This window comes from Falco naumanni, chromosome Z (assembly GCF_017639655.2).
Source record: "Falco naumanni isolate bFalNau1 chromosome Z, bFalNau1.pat, whole genome shotgun sequence".
Classification (NCBI taxonomy): domain Eukaryota; kingdom Metazoa; phylum Chordata; class Aves; order Falconiformes; family Falconidae; genus Falco; species Falco naumanni.
In genome coordinates, this window is record NC_054080.1 from 30,356,097 (window position 1) to 30,371,718 (window position 15,622).

The window sequence follows — 15,622 nt, forward strand, 5'->3', positions numbered from 1 at the left end:
TGGTCTGGCTTGGCAGATCATTTTGTCAATTTAACACTTCACAGAAATTACACACCATTAATTTGGTCTCATTAGAAAACTAACATTTCAATCTCGTGCTCTTCTCACAATGCCCAGTCTTGCTCAAAATGCTTCAAATATGAAGGTACAGACAAAGCACTGGCTTTCTTTCCTATTTTTCTTATCTTTTTTGCATTGTAGAATATTTTTGCAGCTATTTACTTGTTTTTAAAATGTTTGGGAAAATTAGGCTGCAGTCTGGACTGGTTATGTGCCCTGAGTCCCCAGTGTGTACCCGAGGTGTTCCAGCAGCAGGGCCAGAAGAGTATCACCATATATAGTGTATCCACACAGCACCTTCCAGACAAGGGAAGCAGTGCTGGTGATCGGGGATTTTCATAACCTTACTATCAACTGCAAAGCACAGGAAGGGCCAAAAATCAATTTAACTGGCGTGCCCATATTCAAAACAAGAGAATGAGATATATTCTGGTGCTTATGTCCATGCTGGAGACTGTCTTCCTCTGCCCTTCCACTGAGACCACCCCAGGGTAAGTGCTGTGAGCGAGCACTTCAGATTTGGGCTCAATATTTACAGGAAACTGCAATGTCTATGCATAAAGCTCAGCTATCTTCCTGAAAGCATCTGAATTTACCTCTGTTTCTCTACAGCATGATTTATTTTCCTCTTAATTAATTTTGATGATGCAGGGAAGAATTAGCATGCAGGAACACTTTGGCCTGCTTAATTTTATTCATGCATTTCATTTTCAGTTGAGACTTCTACTTGCATATGCCTTTAATTTTATTATTTTATTCAGTGTTGTTTGATGTCAAATTTAAAGGTAAGCTGTGTCTAGATGATCATTCCATTGCAGGGCAAATTTTAGCCAGCCTGGTGACTCAAAAAATTAGCAAGATCTGATTTGCGCTTTCAGATGTACTCTAAGGACTGTTTATGCCCCAACAAGTAAAGAGAATACTTAGCGCTCTCTGTGTATCAGTTATAACTGTTGCTGTTTCAGTTCTATACCATATCTGTGTATCCATATTAAATATTCTTGCATTTTCCTGGAATAAACACAAGTTTTAGTTACTGCTTGTCCTGTGGTGCAATACTTTAGCTGTAGCTATGAAGTTTGCTAAGCAGGGTTCTGGCCTCTGTGGACCTTTCTGGCAAGGAACATGTCAAAACAGAATAAACCACATGAGGTCATTTTATATTGTTTTAAAGATACGTCTGCTATTTCTTTCCTCCTGTTAAGGAGGAAAGAAAATTCTAAATTTTTATAGAGATATATATATCTATAGTCCATTAAGCAGTATTTGGCTTTACTTTTACTTCTAGAAGGTGGGCACTTGTACTTAACAATTGAACCAAGTTTCCATCTTAATAAGTGATATTTTGCCTGTGCAATTTCTTTCCCTCCACGCAAGACAATATGATTGACAAAAAAAATCTGAACTAGGCCTTTACATTACCGATCCATGTAAATCACTGTTATGCTGCTGGTGTCATTTCTACAGTTTGCTGCTGTGAGAATCTCTTTAAGCTTAGTTCCAACAGCAAGCATATGAAGCCCACCATCCATTGCACAAAGGCTCACAGAAATGTTGCAGAGATTAAAAGGAGGCAGTTTAAAGCATTAGTAATTTACTTGCACTAAATCATGTTCTAAATACATTCCTCTGAAACCATTATTTTCTTCTGTTTATTTCTAGTTTCTCAATTTTAATTCTAAGTGCACTCATACTTTCCTACGGTCACACATCTGAGTTCCTTCAGCTCTCAGTAAGACCACGAGAAGCTGGGATTTTAATATTTTAAGCAGGCTGGAGTTTTAATCATGCTATCTGTATATTTTATGGAACAAGTGTTAATGTAAGCAAGATTTATTGTAAACTTTTTGCTGGGCTTTAGGTGATGATGATTTGTCTTTAAAAAAAATTAACCTAATTCAAACATAAAGCATTAAGCAATATATTTTTGTCATTTTTCATCTATAATAATCACAAATGTACAAAACATAAATTAAAACTTTATAAGGCTTTTCCTGTTATCTAGACTTCTTTACTCCTCTGATGCTCTGTCATGGTTCAACCCTGGCCAGCAGACAAGCCCCATGCAGCTGCCTGCTCACTCCCTTGCAGTGGGGTGGGGGAGAGGATCAGAAGAGCGAAAGTGAGAAACTCGTGGGCTGAGATAAAGACAGTTTAATAGATAAAGCAAAAGCCACGCACACAAGCAAAGCAAAACAAGGAATGCTTTCACTGCTTCCCATCAGCAGGCAGGCGCTCAGCCATCCCCAGCAAAGCAGGGCTCCGTTATGTGTAATGGTTACTCGGGAAGACAAAAGCCATCACTCCAAATGTCCCCCCCTTCCTTCTTCTTCCCCCAGCTTATATACTCAGCATGACGTTCTGTGGTATGGAATACCCTTTTGGCCAGTTTGGGTCACCTGTTCCCGCTGTGTCCTCTCCCAATCTCCCGTGCCCGACAGCCCCCTGGCTGGCAGGGCCCAAGAAACTGAAAAGTTCTTGATTTAGTATAAACATCACCCAGCAACAACTAAAACCATCAGTGTCCTACCAACATTGTTCTCACATCAGAGCTAAAACAACACTGTACCAACTACTAAGAAGATAATTAACTCTATTCCAGCTGAAACCAGACATGTTCCAACAGCCAAAATGCAGTCCTGCTTCTGACACTTAGAAGACTTATAAAGTTGTCATGTGAGGACTGTTGTTCAACGACTTTCAGTTTCTCACTAGTAAATCAGACTCTGATGTTGCTTGGCCTGAATGGAGGAAAGGAGAAGGGGAAGGAAGCATCACTGCATTAATCTGCCCACATCTTCAAAATGAAACCTGTGACTGCTGTTATTGAACATCATTTATGTTCTTCTATGTGCTGAATGGATAAACAACAGAAGAGTTCTTAGGATTAAGATAGCCAGCAGTACAGATTTGGAATCTGCATTTTCCAGGGAGCAGCACTAGGCTGCTCAGGCCATCTCTAATGAGGAGCTAGGAAGCAGCAATGAGCAAGGTGTGATTTGTGTCCCAGTTAGCAGTGAACATGACTGATTATAGGCAAAAGCTGTGTTTAAGAAAAAAGGACTGTCACCTTATTTACAGGGGACTTTTCTGAGTTTATGAAGTTTCTGCATATCCAGAATTTTTATCCAATATGCCTCCATGTGTATTTGTGTGTGTACATGTACATGTATGTGCATATGCATATGTACATGTATACACACAGCAACAGTCTAGAAAGCCGACACTGGTTTGTTGCAGAGCTGCGTGCATGGGGGATCTTTACTCCTAACATGCTCACCAAGTTACTTGAGGCCACACATTATATACAGCAGAGTACTTGCACATTATTAGTACAGGAAATACTAATTTTCATTTACACACAGAGTTGGGTACAAGTTTCTCTCTTCTAACGCAAACTAGCGCACAGCCTCAGGTAGCATGCTGGAGGTTTTCTGGAGGTTTTTCCCAGCTATTCAGGCTGCCCAAGCAGAGGTTTGCCCTCTCTCAGCAGGGTGGAGGGAGCAGGTCGCAATATCCCACTACCACTATTATCTTTGTTCTGCTTTCAACTAATTTTCTGTAGATTGCAACACCTTATCAGATTATCTCCTCTTGTGGCCAGAACCTTCTCACTTGGGGGCTTCTTTCTGCATAATTTAGGTAGCAGTGCTATCATGACCAGTTCTCTCTTTCCCAAGGTTGACTCCCCTGATCAGAGAAGTCCTTTCATTCATCAGTTTTGATGGCTTGAGAGGGTGGGTACTTGGGAGAGTGGGTCATTTAAGGACTTGAGAGGGTGGGTCAGCTTGACCTAAACTTTGTGCACATTCTTGTTTACACACCATTATACCCATCCACCAAGCACCAGCAGGAACATAAATCAACCCATTGGAATTCATTTTCTTAGAGAATGTCCCTATCAGTTCCAGAAGGTGGTGAGGTTATCTGAACTCCTTTATCACACCAAGATTTCAAATTTCATTTTGAAATGCTTTCCAAGTACAAATGCCTCTGACTCTGCCTCAGTCCTCACTCAGCTCCACCACAGATGCGTATATATTAGTCATAATACCTGAATTTGACCTGCTCTTGCTAATGGGCATTTTTTCATTTATAAATAAAAAAGCCTTGGAAGACTAGTAGGTAAAATGAGCAATGGCAGTCTTTGCCACTCACCCTAGGCTTCCTTCTCTGTACAAACGGACATTTGCATGTGAGTGCAAATACGGGTATCAGGGTCTAACTGTAGAAAAGAAGGAAGCTCAGTGCAGGTTCTCCATTACCGCAGCAGGATGTTCTCACTCCATTTGGCAGAACCCTTTCTCAATGACTTATCTTCACCAAACTGATGCAGCAAGTGAAAGCAAAAAAATGCATGTGTATGAGTGAGATACTGTAGATCTGTCAAGCGAGGAGATAAATGTCACAGTGTAATCAGTGCCTCTGTAGGTGTGCTTTCTGATTTTAGTGGATGAATGGTTAATTTCTTTACTACTTGCTAATACGCCTAAGTGAAATGCAGCCTCCAGAGGTACTGAGAATCAAAGCTTGTCAATTCTGAATGTCCTTATTTTATAGACATCTTGTAAATTCTCTCTATGCCTTAGAACCACACGGTCACCAATGATGGTTTCTGTCATTCAAAAACACTTTTTTAATTTCTGATTTATTTTCTCCAGGAAACTTCAGCCTAGGATAGGAGAAATTACTTCAGTGTGCAGCTGTTGAGAATGTGCATACAAAGCCTGTGAAAGATAAAATAAAGCAAACAATAAATTCTGTTACCTAGACAAAAAAGTGCTAATGTTCTGTTGATGCTATAGCTCAAAGTGGATTAGTCTAGCCTGCCCTTTTCTCCCCGTGGAACTCAACTTTAGTTACTACGATTGACAATCCCTCTATTCCTAGTCAAATGGCTGTTTTTTCTCCCTCCTTTCCTGTACCTTTCTGTCCTTTGGGGAACACAGAGTATTTAAAGGCACCTTGTGATATAAAATTGAAAAATGACCACAGTGAAAGACTGCATGCTGAATACTTCTTTTAACTGCACTGTGGACCCCTGTCAGTGAGTAAGTAAATATAAACCTAGCTTTAAGAGGAGTCCTTATAGGTCTTGAGTTGGTTCTACATACATTTCTGATACACTATGATGCAATATCTGGGAAAGAGATATGGCAAGAAGTTTGCCCAAAGTACACTGGTAGCCATGCTTCAACACGGGCTAGTAACAACAGCTATTTACTTTGCCATGTGTGACATATACGCACATTTCAGATGTATGTCTGTGAGCTGAGTACACCAATGTGGATAGTACTACCTTGCCCACAGGAAGCGTAGATCCACATGGAATGTCTCTGCAGTGTTTCCAGCAAGGAGACGTTTCAGATGAGCTTTGGGAACTTACAGCTATGTCAGGTGCTCTGTGAGTGCCAAGACATCCAGCAAGGCATCCCTGAAAGCTTCTGAGCATCTTGGATGCACAGGACAGCTGATCATACCCAGAGGTTAAACCTGCAAAAAGTGGTTGCCTGCATTCAGCTGGCTGGTAACATCTGCTGTAACGTAGCAGGATGTAAGAGAAGGGCAAGAACACAAAAGACCGTGCTGCACAGAACATGAGGGCAAACTGAGTTCCAGGGAAAGTGCAGGTGGTATGCTGGTGAGTGGGAAGCCTAGCTTCAGGAAAGGAGGTAAATTTGGACACAAATGCAGGCTTTACAGCAGACTACAAATCCTCTCCTATACTCAATCTGGCATCTAGTAGGAGGAGAGCTTAAATTTTCAGTCTGTGTTTTCCTTAGAAGACCTAACCTAAGCTGTGCAGTGGGATCGCAATCATTGCTGTCTCTTATGAGTCTGCCAGTCTCTCCTCTTCACAGTCAGAAAGAACAAAAGAGCTCTCCATAAGAAATATTTATCTCCCTGTTGGCAGGATGAGCAGAGGTTGCCCTTTTTTTCTGTGCTAGCAGAAACTAAGATGGGGCAGAACACTGGAAAAGTAGTTAATGAGTCTAGAAATAATTTGTCTCCTTGGCCATCTGAATCTTCTTTTGATTATCTCACACATACTCCTGCATATGAGTAAAGTTGTGTCTCATAACCTCAGTCTTGTAGTTTAGACTCAATCACATGGGGTATCATCCCATGTAGAGGCATACGAGTCACCTGGGTACATGTGAGCAAAAGAGGGTTCTGTTGCTGCATGGAAACGCTCTGCAAACTGAGCATGCTATAACCATATTCAGGGGTCTCACCAATGACCCTGAGAGACATGAAAGCCACTCGTCGCCACCCTGTGCAGACAATGCAGTCTGTGATAGCTTTATGTGCCAGTGGTGTAGTTCCTTTGAAGGGTCAAATAGCCCCCACCCTGATGACAGAAGGCTCCTGACCTACTGGAGCTGCTAAGCCACTGTGTCACTGCTGTGCTGTTACTGCCTATGCAACAGCTTCACAGCATGGACACCCCACAGTGTCCTTCCTAGCCTGAGCAGATGTGGGGCTGTACTGCAGCTGTCTGAACACTGCAGGTCCCCCGGCTGGGACAGACTGTTACTAGCACACAGCTGGGAGACAAGGTTTTGTTCTGTGCCTGTTTTAACCGCATGCTTGGGCTGTGCTGCATCTTCTCCATCGTCTAGCCTGAGACGTGCAGAAGACCTCTGAGAAAGGAAGGCCTCCCCTTACACTTTCCATATACGAAGGGTAAGAGCAGCAATACAGAGCCCAAGGCTTTATCAACCCTCTGGGTACGGGGAGAGTGAGTGAGCAGCTGTGCGGTGCTTGGTTGCTGCCAGGGTTAAACCACGACATAATTTCTTCAGCACACTGTATGCATGTGGGCAGCTAGCTAGTCTGAGGTGCTGCTTTTCACTGGCTGCTGAAACACACATCAGAGTGTCCTGGATGCTTCCCATATATACCATAATACCTATCATCACCCCACCCAGCAGGCGAAATTGTCTTTGCTGTAAAGTTGATGGTGATAGAGCCATTGACAGGAACAGAGCCACTGGCTGTTTTGCATGAATAAAGATGTTGTTTTTCATATGGATCAGTCTGGGTGCACAGACCTTAGAAAAGACAATTTTTTACTTGTACTGTTCAGATCACGAAGATCAGGGATCAGTGCTGCATTCTTTGGCTCCTTAATTTACAAACTCTTTACAGTCAGAGTTAATTTTATTGGCTATAAGGACCATTGCCAGTAATTAAGACTAGTATTTTACAAGTCCTTACTTTACACTCACTACAACAAAACACAGCTTTGTGGAGGGAATTGCATCTTTCAGAAGTTTCATACAGTGTATCTTGATTGATGTGTGCTGTCCCAGGAATCTTTGTCTCATCATTTGATTCAGGAATGGCCCCTGCTGCTCTTCCTATTGCTGGTGATCCCAAGTTGTTTTTTGAAAGTAAGATGGGGTACCTATCAGCCCATAAAGACCCTAACAGTGTCCAACTTTAAAAAAATCCTGAGCTGCACTCCTTGAAAATCAGATATTGGAAATTGTCTCAGGTTAGGCATTAGAGTTGCCCCCGAACTGCTGTTTTTGGAAGCGTATCAGGCAGTGTTCGTTTCCTCCAACACCCTTCTCTCCACGCCTTGCATACTGGCTGCACATTCATACTGTAAATCACTTTTGATGTAAAAGCTTGAACTTCCTTCTTCATTTCACACCATGCTTTCTGCAGCTAAGGAGCAAAGAATCCAAGTCTACTGATATCATAACTACCATTAATCAGCTTTTCCTTACTGTGTTTTTTTCCACCCTGTTCGTCTCCTATCCTTGAAAAGTCTCACCTTCTTTGTCTTTATCTAGAATCTGTAGTCTGTAATGCTGCTTCCATTACACTGAGAATACAAACATGAAGGAAACTTAGAGAACAGGAACAAATGGAAACGGGGGAAAAAAGGTAGGCAAGCATAGCCATAGCCATACCACCGTGGTTGGCAGCTGCACCCAGCTCTCGGTAAGATGTAGCAAATCAGCTGTAAGGGGCTACACTGAATACATTCCCAATGCTTTCCCCATGTGGCCTCTGACCGGGACAGTTCAGAGGTCTTCATGAGCACAGCGCCCCTCAGAGCCAGGGTTTACTTCTGCATCACCCATTTCCAAATAGAAATGAAACAGAGCAACATCTACTTGACACCATCTGGGAAGGATTTTGCTGGTCCTGGCATTTGGTCCTGGCACAGAGATTTCTTTCCTAGGAGGAAAATACTGAATGCAATGCTCTATTAAGTTCACCTGAGACCAGTTTTTGCTGCCCCTTTGCAGATAAGTCCTTCATTCCATGTAAGACGATGATAGTCAGCCTTTGCAAAAGCACAGATGTAACTCCATCCAAAACTACGGAGTTGCGAAGGGGGCAATAAAAACAAGTGTATTGAAACAATCCAAGTAATTGTTGACTCCAAAGTATGAAGCAACCCCAGATCACTGGCGCAAATACTGTAATAAACTAGAAAGGAAAAAAACACAGCTTCTGAGAGGGCACTTCCAAGGACTGAAGACTGCAGAAATACTTGCTGGTGTGACAGTAGAAATCCAGAGACCTTGAGGATTAGATATGCAGTATTCAGAAAACACAAGAAGATCTCATCTTAATAGAAAACTGAGATATGGGAAGCAGAGGAGGTCCCAAAAGAAGGAAAAAAGGACATGAAAACCAACATAATTAGATTTTATATTGGCAGCCAAATAAACTTATGGGCTAGGGGAACTTGTCAATTGTACATCACCAGCACAGCAAAATGTTCAACCTGACAGAGGTCTCTGGCTACTGCTGTGTATTACAATTGCAATGTAATAACCTTCACAATGATCTGAAGAAATGAGAAAGTGAGGGTCTCATAGTTGTGGAGAAACAAGACTCTGTTTTGCTGTAAGCTCAAAGCACATGAAGGGAGTTTTTGAAGAGCAGCACTGTCTAGGTGGGAGATACAAGGTCAGGGATTCAGAGCCGTTCAGATGACATGGGACAATCTAATACCAGAACAGAAGAATTAACAACATTTCCTCCTTAAAAATAATTCAAAGCTCCTTGTGTGCCTGGGATGTTGAGAATACCACACCGCGGGAAGGAAGAGAGACATGGCCGGATCTCTGGCTCCATGGCACAGTTAAGGGAGCTTTGCTGCCATTTAAATGGAGAAGATCTCTGATTGTGACCTTCCCTCTCTTGATGACATTTCATTTAAATCAGTCATCCAAGTGGGGATAAAAGACTGGACAGGTAGAATTGAAGAGAACAGAAAAGAGGACAGAAGTGAGATCTTTAGGTTTAGCTATATGCAGGTCCTTAGAATACCAGTGAGGGCTGTCATGGTAGAATGACCAAAAATAAAGCCAGGCTATGAAAAAACAAAGCCAGGACACAAAGCAGAGCCATGGAGAATGTGATAATACGCAGGGTCATCTCCAGAGACAGAAATAGCAAGAGCACAGATGTCTGTGGTCCTGTGGAGTAAGACCATAGCAAGTTGAAGAGAACATCTGAGACTAGGAGGAGACAAAGGGAGGTATCAATAAACGCTGGAACACAAGGAGGAAAAGAAAATTACTCATGATGTTGGCACCATAAATGCACATAGCGCTGCTGAATTCCATAATTCCATGGAGCTCTAGTAATTTACCCCAGATGAAGTGCTGGCCTGAAAGTCAAAAACTTTACATTGCACTCATCATAATACAGACTGAGACAGCTCCAAGTAAAGAAGATGAATGAATGGTGAGGACAGGAGAGAGAAGGATGGAAAGCTGAGAATCAGATGAAGATTCTAATCCTATCATGCTTTCAGAGTATGCATGGTGAGAAAAATATCTATTAAACTTGGTGTGCAAAAGAGTTATTCATTGTCTGTCAAATGAAACTCCATGAATTACTGTGCATTTTGTGCTTCACTTAAAGAATAAATGCACTCAAGGACCATTTCTGTATTATTACTGCATTACAAGGCAAACTATTACCCTTTAAAACATTGGTCTGAAGTCCATTTACAGTAGAAGGTAGTGTGGCAGGCACCCTGGGTGAAGCATACACAGCAACACATTCAGCCCAGGAGTTGACTGAGTATTCTGCTACCTGCCAAGCCAGGGTATTTGTGACTTGCTATAAGGGGGCATAAGACATTACAAAAATAAATAAATAAAAAAATTTAAAAAGATCTGTCCAGTTGCGTTGCTGTAAATACTTCAACCCTACTCCATTTTGCACAGCTGGCTCCTGTGTTCCATCAAAACAAAACTGAACAAAACAAAAAAGCCTTTCCCCATGTTTCCAAGCTCCAAACAAGGCACTTGGGAAATAAACACAAATAAATTTATACACTTAAGTCAGTGTTTCAGACAAAAAAAGGCGGCTTTTCAGAAAACTAGTTTTGTTTCAGCAAAGCCTTATTCCAATACCTTTGCTAAAGCGTCGAGGAGCAGAGAGACCCTGGAATTCAGTGCTGGGGCCAACCTTTGCGTTTGCACAAGCTCCCTGGAAGGGGCTGAGCTCTGAGGGTGTGTGGTGCTGTGTTGGGAAAGTCTGTCCTGGCCATGCTACCCAAGCAGGCTGCCTTTCTTTCCTGCTGTTGTCATCACTCCTCATGTGTTTGCCTGGGATGCCGGGCTTCTGTTCCCAGGCTCTAAATGTAGCTACTGCAATCCTGAAGCACAGGGAGGCAAATTAAAATAAAAATGCTCCATTCCTGGTTTGTTCCCTGCTTCTTGACTGCTTTGTCCCTTTCAGTTGAATCTTTGCTGTTTACTAAATTCAGGTTCATAGTCGCAGCTGGATCTCTGTTCCACTCCTTTTCATGTACACAGCTGCTTCCTTTGAAGACAAAGGGTGATCCTAAACAAGATGAGCAGTTGAACCTGGTGTTCAGGTTTTCAGCTGGAATGAGGCTTCAGTGCAAGCTGCTGACCCTCTCATATTTTGCACTGAGGACATACACCTCAACTAAGCCACTTCACTATTGAGGTCCAGATCTCTCTGCAAACGATCAGCAGAACAAGTCCACAATTCAGTAGGAAAAATTCTTCAGGAGCATATGGTACTGTGTAATGAACCCACAGAAGTCCTAGAAGAACACAAGAGCAGTACCTCTGAGGACAAAATAAGCTGAGTGTACATTTTCTCCATGGTTGTTCATTAAAAACCAAAGCCATCCAGGATGATCGTGTCTGTGCATTACAACTCAAAATCATTCAATAGACATTTTAAAGCCTGCAGCTACTGATGTGTTCCTGTCTAATCTGGGGAACCTTCCAAGAGCATGGTTGCTCTATGCTCAAACCTGCAGAACAGCCACGAAGGACTTTGACCACAACCTGGTCTGGTACAGTGCAGAAACCCAGCAGCTGATAATGCTGTCCATACGGTGGATGGTACAGCCCAGACAGAGGGTGCTAACTAAGCACTTGGAATTTGCTGAAAATGTGTGAACAGGTCTCAGAACTGCAAGAGTGCTATTACAGCATCACTGATTGCACTGCTGATTAATGCCCCATGCTTCCATGGCGTTTGTATCATTTTTTTAGAGATTTATCAATTGGCCTTAACATGGAAGAATACGCTTGACAGTGGTCTGTTGAGGTCATCTGCTTTAGCTGTGGGAGGTTTGAGGGGAAGAAAAATATATGGGAGCTACCCAGCTGAGTTAGACCCAGGCCTATCCTGTCAAATTACCATCTTCTAACTGCAAAAAATGAGGGAAAGAGCATGGGTTCTCTGTAACTTTAATCTAATTTGCTAACATAACAGAAAATCAGAAAATCAGTCCTACTTCCTACTCAGCTGCTTGGATTCACACTATTAAAGCAATAATCCTGAAGTTTATGTTACTCTTCTGAAGTTCAGGTTCTAAAGCAGAGAAGTGTCAAAGTGCTACAGGTTTCAGCGCATCATGTGCTGCAAGCTTTTCTTCCCTATCAAAACTGCAAAGAGAGTGCGTAGAGCCACATAGGGCTCAAATGGTGCTACAATTGCTATTGCTGAGATAGCACTTTTCCCAGCTCTACATTCCAGCTCCCAGGAAGGCAGCAGAGTTGTTGGAGCACAGCTTGTTCTGTCAGTGTCAGTGGAGGAATGTTCCCTCAACTCTGCCTCACCAATGACACAAAAAGAAAGCATGTCCATGAGCTGACTACGTTTTCCAACTGGAGTCTGTCATGGTGTAACCTCAGTAGGCAACTAAGCAGTGCAGCTGCTTGCTCACTCTCACTGCAGTCGGATGGGGGAGAGGATCAGAAGAGTAAAAGTGAGAAAACTCGTGGGTTGAGATAAAGACAGTTTAATAGGTAAAGCAAAAGCCAGCAAGTTTTGCAAGCTAAAGCAAAAACAAGGAATTCCCTCACCACTCCCCATGGGCAGGCAGTGTTCAGCTGTCTCCAGCAAAGCAGGGCTCCACCATGCGTAATGGTTACTTGGGAAGACAAACACCATAACTCCAAACATCCCCCCCTCCTTCTTCTTCCCCCAGATTTTTACTGTTGACATATGGCATATGGCGTAGAATATCCCTTTGGTCAGGTGGGGTCAGCTGCCCTGGCTGTGTCCCCTCCCAACTCCTTGTGCACTCCCAGCCTGCTCACTGGCAGGGCCACAAGAGAAGCAGAAAAGGTTTTAACTCTGTAAGCACTGCTCAGCAATAACTAAAATATTCCTGCATTACCTACACTGTTTTCAGCACAAATCCAAAACATAGCCCCATATGAGCTACCATGATGAAAATTAACTCTATCCCAGCCAAAACCAGCACAAGGTCCCTGGGTCTGACAGTCACCATCGAGCAATAATGCTTGTAAGGAAAGTCAGCTGTTTCACAGTACAGACATTGGCATCCCCTGAGGTCAGAGGTATAATTCACATTATTGCTTTGGCTTGGAGCCTCCCTGCTGGTTCACAGCATGGTTGGGATGGAGAGGACACTGTATGCAGGGGAAATACACGGGCCTTATATGCATAAAATAGTAGCCTTCAGCTCAAACTGGAGTCTGGACAGCTCATGGGGCTCATAGGAGGTACAGAGCCTTTCAGCTCCAGGTTCATCTACCATCTGCCTGAATGAAATTAACATGTGGCCTTAGGCTCTGATTGCATACCACTAGAATCAATGCAGCTCCACTGTGAGAAGGCACAGAGGTCCAGCTCCTGGTAGAGAACTATCCACAGCAGGCACAAACATGCGTAGTCTGTGCGCTGCTGATAATCAAGCATGAAAGCTCCTCACCACCAATGCGGGCTGACATCAGTCCTCACCAGGCATCTTTCAGTATCTGGAAACCTTGCATACAAAAACCTTCATAACTCCTTATGAAACATACTAATAAAGTGAAGATAATCCTGTTTAACTTAAGAGCTACTTCTCATCCTCATTAAACTACTTAACAGATTAAAGGCCAAATGATTCAAATCAAACATACGCTATAGTAACATTAGCTCAGTACTCCTACGGAGTGGTACCGTACTCCTAAATGTCATTGCCTTTCAGGGGAATGGATCTTCACAAATCTGAGTTATTTTCATCTTACTTATTAAACACTATAACAGTATGAGATCTCCATAAAATTAGATTAATATTTCCACTAATATTGATAACTATGGCAAACTGGAGATGAGTCCTCATGTTCTGAATATATTCTACCTAATTGAAGAGGTGACCTTTATACTCACATAAATGTTACTGTAATGAGGTATGGATGTTATTAAAAAATAACAAACTACCACAATTTTTTAAAAAGAGTGTCTTCCTACTTCCCCTCATTCCCTTCTCCTATAAAACCAGGTTCTTTGTATCTGGCTGCTGTGTTAGTTAATATAATGAACAATGCTATTAAAAGTTAAGGAAGAGATACTGAACTTTTAAGCATCAGACCTGGTGGGATGATTCTCACCCTTGCTACAGTTGGTGCTGAGCAGTGTCCAAAAAAGGACTCTAGACGAATGGGTCTCCAGCTGATGTACTCCTGCAGGCTTCACAAAGAACGTGGGCTACTCCTGACCAGGTTAATTGCTACTCTACATCCTCCTGCAGAGTGGAGTCCCCTAGCGGGGGGAAAACTTGGTGGACCAGACTTCATGAGTGGTGGCCTGAAATCACAGGGCCAAGGCCAGTGAAAACTTAGCTCCTGTCGCTCTCACATGCAAATTTCCAATTTTTCTTTGGACAAGGCCTTCTCTAAAAAGATGCTAAGCACCGTTTTTATTATTAGATCCACTGACCAGGAATCTCATCCTTCTATGTATCTATCCAATACTTAGCACTGTTGGACACAACCGCGGTGTGTTCAGTGATCTCAGTGATGCATACATACTCACACTGAGGACAAGAAACTGCACAGGACTCTACTTCGCAGGCACTGTGACTACATGATGCTTCTATGACTTACAGCTTTCTGGGGCACGGAGGGAGGAGAGACTTACAATTAGGTCACACCAGCAGGAAGTTACTCTGCCCATCTGCAGCCCTGCTGCTCTGGCTGAAAGAGTAAAGCAGTCCTGTCCATTTCTTCCACTTAGGCAGATCTAAGTAGAGCTTGCTAGAAGTCTCTTTTGTTGGAGGTTTTGTGGGAAGTTCTGTGCTTGCAGGAACCCTTATCCCAGTCACAAAGCCACTTTATGTAGATGCCTGTTGTCCATTTCAGCCTGGCAAGTGCTGCCCAGAGCACTTTCCAAACAGAACATACAGTCTTTCCAAGGTTAGCATGGTGGCAACAGACACATATTCCCCTGGCAGACACTGGGGACTTCTGGCATGCTGAGGAATGCCTGATATGAACGTGACGTAAATCGTATTTACCTCTATCTTGCTTATTCCAGATGGCTGCTTACAATGAATTATGCTGAACACTGTCCTGGTGATAAATTCTTCCACAAAGGGAAAACTACACCTCTGAAGAGATCAGTGCCAGAATGAGAAAGACAGGTAGGACAGCTGGAGTAGTGTAGCTTGTAGAACAAGACAGAGAACTACAGATTAGGTAGTGGCTATATCTGAACACATCTGGTGCTCATACAAGCCCCAGATCAGCAAAATCAGAGGATGCTGGTGGGCACTGGGTAGCAGACTGCCACCTTCTCAGGAATGACCCTAACATGGTCTTAGTATATTTTTAGAGATTTGTGGCCAGTACCGGGTTAGTCATTGTTTTAAGTAAATGTCTCACTAATGCCTGAAGACCAAGGTGTCCAGTGTCACGATCCATTTGGCTCTCTCAAATTTACATGACAATGTACTCTGCAAATAAAACTTTATTTTATGAGCTCGTTACGAAAGAAAACAAGCAAACATGACAAACAAGGGCTCAATCCCCTTTGACCGACTAGTCTAACATAAATTCATTAATTCATCACTTAAGTAATGAGGTTTCTAACACACAAGTTATCTAATTCATAAACACAACTTGTAATTTGTAATTCGTGTACCTATGAGCAAAACAGTTACCTAGCTAATGGTGAGAGCGTTCATCCTTCCTCCCCCATCATAGTGCGGATGTCCCCAGTATCTCACCAGGAAGCACAAAAACTTCAGCAGTCCAGATGCTGTTGGATCTGCTTCAAAATCTTTTTGGGTAAACTGACA

General features: G+C 42.7%; 1 long non-coding RNA gene across 1 annotated transcript; it reads right to left on the reverse strand.

Moving 5' to 3' along the window:
- Positions 1 to 4,676: 4,676 nt before the first annotated feature.
- LOC121081289 lies at positions 4,677 to 13,897 on the reverse strand. Its single transcript, XR_005825632.1, has 3 exons — positions 13,271 to 13,897; positions 12,396 to 12,463; positions 4,677 to 8,605 (listed from the first exon to the last, which is right to left on the reverse strand). It is a non-coding gene; the product is annotated as an uncharacterized LOC121081289 (long non-coding RNA).
- Positions 13,898 to 15,622: the final 1,725 nt, after the last annotated feature.